Here is a 5,859-nt window from a genome sequence, read left to right on the forward strand (position 1 = left end):
CTCCCCGGAGCCTCAGCGGTGGCGGCGCGCGCGTTCGAGGCTGCAGGGGGCGGGGTTGGAAGGGATGGGGCGGGGCGGCGTGGGCGGGGCGCCAGGGAGGGGCGTAGGGGGCAGAATCCCAACGGCCTCCTGCACCCGGGTTCCAACCGCTGCGGCCTGCATCAATCATGACCCCCGACCTCTGTCTTTTGACATAGCTGCGACAATCCAGCTGTCAGCCGTGACCCCTCTTAAATCTCCCACAGATTCCTTTGACTAGACTCTCACAACGCACCTCCATGAGTTTCTTGTCCATTACTGCCCACTTACTGACACAACTGTAACCTTTGACTCCTATGTGCAACTTCAGCCCTCCACTCCTGAATTCCAGAGCCCAACTTCTATTGTTTCTTAAAAAATCTTTTAACTTTATTTTGGTTAAAATTAGTGTCTACAGGGTGTCAAATTGTAAACTTCTAGCTTACCTCTTACGCCTTGTCTAGATTTCATTGAATAAGAACTTAGATTTTACACCAAATGATTCCATTGGAATGAGACTTTATTGGAGTAGAAGTAGGTTAAAGCCATTCCTTTGCAGTTCTCTTCATTACTTCAAGTTTAATACTTCAATTTGGGGTATTATACTTCAGTCTTTAAGGGGAAAACTCTCTTGAATGCTTCTTACTGTTCAGGTCAGCTAACAATAAATTCTCTCACTTTTATTAACACAAAGACATCTTTATTGCAGCTTCATTTTTTTAAAGGCTAGTTTTGCTGGGTATAGAATTCCATATTGGATTGTTTTGTTTGTTTTCCTTTTTAGTCTTTCAGCATTTCTGTTGTCTTCTGGTTGCCATAGTTTCTGTTAAGAAGTCAGCCATCAGTCTAACTGTAGCTCCTTTGACGATATGTGTCTTTTCCCCCAACTCCAACAAAAATTTTACGTTTCTTTGGTCTCTAGTGGTTTGTATTTGATGTCAGTAAGTCTGTATTTTTGTATGTCTCTGTGTGTATGTGTTGTATTTGTCCTGCTAAAAATTCATAAAACTTCTTAAGTGTGAAATTTTATCTTTCTCATAAGTTTCTGAAAATATTTGGTTACTATTTCTTTAAATATTTTTTCCAGTTCTCTCTCTCTTCTCATTCTGAAACTTAATTGAATTGTATGTATGTTAGAACTCGTTGCTATGTTCCTTATGTCTCTTATACTCTGTTCTTTTTCCTTTGTGCCTTTATCTGGGTCATTTTTCTTTCTTTCTTTTCTTTTCTTTTTTTTTTTTTTAATTTGCTAGAGGCCATGTACATTCACCAGAAAGAGACAGAGAGAAAGAGAAAGAGGAAAAGTTAGAAAGCAACCTCCATGGGGGAATAGCTATACTGCAATCACGTCTTTTCCATTTCTTCTTTTGGAGTCAGTCATGTACTCACACACACCACACAGTCAGTCATGTGAGACCCAGCTGCCTCAACCACCATACTATCAGTCAGCCTTTATCCAGATATTTTCTACTGATCTATCATCCATCCAGTAGAAATTCTGTTCTGCTCTGCCTGAGCTGCTATACAATTCCTTTCTTGAATTCTTAGTATTAGTTATGATATTTTTAGTTCCAGAATTTGTATTTAGAAGGTTGAAATTTCCATTTTTCCTCCCTTCCATTTTTAAAATAGACTCTAAGTTTCTGTTGAAATTCTTTATTTTCCCTCTATGTTCTTGAATATTTTAGGCACATTATTTAAAGCTTCTATGTGAAAATGCCATTATCTAAAACATATGGATCCTCTTAGGGTTTTTTGTTTGTTTGTTTATTTATTTATTTATAATCATACCTCACAATTTCTTGTTGAATTCAAATAGTGTAGGGGGGAATTGTAGATGCTTTGGACAATATCAATCTTCTCTAAAGAGGTTTAAATTTACTTACTGTAGTAGTCAGTTAGAGTACCAGCGAAGCTTGTTCTTAGGCTTTTGTAATGATTAAATTCGTTGTACTCACTTTTTTTTTTTTTTTTTGTCATAGAGTGAGTGTGCTCACTAGAGAGAGAAAGAGACGGCAATACCATAATCCCTTCTCCTCCTCCATTCTCCTCTTGGGATTTTGGGTGCACACATCCAGCATGTTTTCAGGTCTCCAGGTATGACACTTGAACCACAGAATTGGTCATGTGGGATCCAGCACTTTAACCCCCACTTCTCCTGCTGGCCCCAATGTTGTCCTTACTCTTAGGTCATCGTCTTTATTAGGTCTTACAACTGCCTGGAATGTTTATCAAGACCCTTCACCCTTTGGGGGCTTGAAATCTGCTCTTTGTCTTTCCAACACCATACATCTGCTATTCCATTCAGTTCTTTGTGTGCTGTTCTTTTGGATTTCCCGACATCTTTTTCTGTACCTATATGTGTCTTAGAAATTGACCGATGATTTGTAGGGAATTTGTACACAGATTTTGGTGCTCTGTAGTTTCTTCTAATATAGAATTTTGTCCCTCAAATTGCAGCTTCTTTTGTTCCCAAACTACCCTCTTCTCCTAACCTATTAAAGCTACTGATTTCTATTTAGCATTGTTACTCCTTGATGCCATTTGGAAATGTTTTTTGGGGGAAACCTGAAGTGAAGCTGGGCCTCATCTCTTGCATTTTTCTTCTCTCAAGGATTGTGGCCAATTAAGTACTGACTTTCTATTGCTTCAAGTTGTTAAATATATATTTTTTTCAATGTGTGTTGTGTGCGTGCATGTATATGCAAGTGTGTGTATGCATGAGGAGACTTCAGAAAGTTAGTAGAAAATGAAATGAAAGTATGAGTTTATTTTGCACAAAACATTTGAAATCTATGTATGTTTTTTCATGATATTCATTATCCAGAAAATTTTTAAAGATGTCTCTCACATACAGTTGCTGTTAAATATGTATTTACTTATTATTGTTACATATATATAATATACATAATAGAATTATTAAACACACACACACACACAAACATATACACATTTGTCCTGTTTTTTAATCATTGTTTTCAATGGGAGATCTAATCCAACATGAAATACTCCTTTATGGCCAGTCTATTTGCAACTTCCTTTTTCTTAGGCAGAGTCTTGCTGTCACAGTCCTCTGATCTCAATTTCCCAAATGGGAATACCAGCATGTACCACCATAACCAGCTCTTTTTTTAGATGGAGCCTTACTATGTTGCCCAGGCCAGCCATCACTCCCTATCCTCCTGCCCCAGCCTTCCCAAGTAGCTGGGATTATGGGCCCCCAGCTCTGTATCTTGCCTTCAGGTTGGACTGAGACTTAAACCCAGGCTCCCATGTGGTCTCAGTCTGTGAAGCACAGATTTTTTTTTCTTTCTTTTTTTGGAGAGGTTTTTGCCAGAGGGCGCATGTGCTCGCCAGACAGACAGAGACAGAGAGACAGAAAGCGAGAAATCACCCCCCAGGGGGATGGCCACACCGCAATCCCTTCTCCTCCATTCTCCTCTCAGGATCTTGGGCACGCACGCACTCGCACCCGGCGTGAGTTTTAAGCCACCGGGTCTGGGATGCGAACCGCGGTCAACTACATAGGAGTCCAGTTACATAGCCATTACGCTAACTGCTGGTCCCCGAAGCACAGATTTATAAGAGTGTGCATCACCACAATTGGGTTTGTAATTCATATTCTCAACTTGATTTTCATAAATCACCCATAACCCATAAATCACAATCTCCACATCTCAAGTTCTAAATCCTAAAATTTTTAATCCTACCATTTTTGCTCCTGTATTCTAAAGTTCCTGATTCCTGTATTCTAACTTCCACTTCCATGTCTTGAGACTTTTGATATCTTATTTCAACTGTGATTCCCACATCCCCAAAACCAATGATCAGTTTTGACTTCTCTATTATATCTACTGGACAAATGCCCCACTATTTTAACTACCTGTTGCCATTGCCTAACTTGGCCTAACTTCTAAATCCCAAACACCTTTTAAAGCTATCTATTATTTTTTTTAAATTGCCAGAGGGCACATGAGCTTGCTGGGTCCCGGGGAAGAGAAGGCATGGTCACACTGCAATCCCTTTCTTCTATTTTTCCATCCTGTTAGAATTTTGGGCACACACACACACATGCACTCAGCATGCTTTTTGAATAATCCAAAGGGCAGGATTCAAACCATAACTGGCCATGAGGGATCAGGTTCCCAATGCACAACTCTTAACCATTTTATGGGCCTGGCCCATAAAGCTATTGATGTAAAGAGGTATTTCTATCACCTCAAAGTTTAAGTCTTAGAGAGAGGAAAGAACAACTATTTGAGTTTTAGTCACTTGACTTTTTTCTCCCCACTCCAGATCACCTTTGGCACAAATACAGGGTGGTGATGAGAACAACAGAAGATGCCAACTATTCTGTGGATTCACCAGGAAATTCTGGAAATGAGAAACCAGTTGTTGTTTTTTTTTCCCTTTAAATCTGAGCAACTCCTTCAATGTCCATTTTCAATTAACCCTCCTTTCCATGGCTGTCTATCAACAAAATATGCATACAACTCCTTATCTTTCTTGTCAGTTAATAAATATAAGATATAACTATGTCACTATGGCTATTAAAAATTAGCACAAAAGATGCTCCAGGACGTCAAATAATTCATTTCTATCACAAAGCTCAATTAAAGGAAGGACATTTAAAGCCCTTAGGAATTACAAAATTATCTTCCTTTATGGCAACTAACCTTCTAAAAAACACAGATGAATCTTGATTTTTGTATTTTTTACCTGCTGACCCCAATACTAATGATAATTATCAAATATGTTTTATTGGTCTTTGAATACAATATTTAAATACCATTTTTAGTGAAATGGCAATAATTTAATAATAATAATTTCAATCAAACAGAGTAAAGTACTGTAAGCTTTTTCAACTTGCAAATGTACCATCAAGTTGGATATTTCTTCATTGTCCAACACCTCCCTACCCACCCCACCTGGCTTCTCTAGCCCAGAAAATTAGAAAAAGTTGTGACATTATCTACATTAATAGTTTTTTTCTTTCTTTAAAAATTCAAAAATTCGCCAGAGGGTGTGTGTGCTTGCTGAAAAGAGACAGAAAGAAAGGGAAAGTGAAAAAGCATCCACCATGCAGGATGGTCCTGCACAGTCTCTTATCCTTCATCTCTCCCTTCTGTTGGGATTTTGGGCACCTGTGCCCAGCATGTTTTTGAAGTCACCAGGTCTGGGACTTGAACCATGCAGCTGGCCATGTGGGACCCAGCCACCTTAACCACCATACCACCAGCTGGCTCTATATTAACCATCTTTCTACCCCATGTTTTTGTAAACTGAATCTTCAAAATATCTAACTAGAATTATCTATCAATACTTAAAATGTAGAACCCATGATCAGTCCTTTACATTTGTAGCACATGTAAGCAAAATACAGAAAACATTAGCCTGCAGTTCCCTTAACTTATTCTACAAGGGTAATTTTATTAAACACACTGAGTAAGTTTTGGGAATCTAGCAGGGGACAGCCAAGTGAGAGAAAGAGGAGGAGAATGCATACCAATGTTCAATTGTATATAAAACTGTAAAATATAGCAGTTGCATAAAATATTCAGCTATATGGTTTTATTTCATGTTAGTTGATTTCAACTATATTTTGTTTTTAGAAGGCATTAACCTTAAATACCACTTACTTAGTGCAAAAACAGAGTAATAATAACAAAGAAGTTCTCATCTCATAATATGGTCATGAATTATTTTTATAATCTTGATTATTACATATATATTGAAAGCTATACACACTTTTCTTTAGATGATTTTATATTTTGAACATACTGACAATAGTAAATATGTACTATTATGTATTAATAATACGAGCATTTGGAAATAAAAAAA

This window comes from Tupaia chinensis, unplaced genomic scaffold (genome assembly GCF_000334495.1).
Source record: "Tupaia chinensis unplaced genomic scaffold, TupChi_1.0 Scaffold000234_1, whole genome shotgun sequence".
NCBI lineage: Eukaryota > Metazoa > Chordata > Mammalia > Scandentia > Tupaiidae > Tupaia > Tupaia belangeri.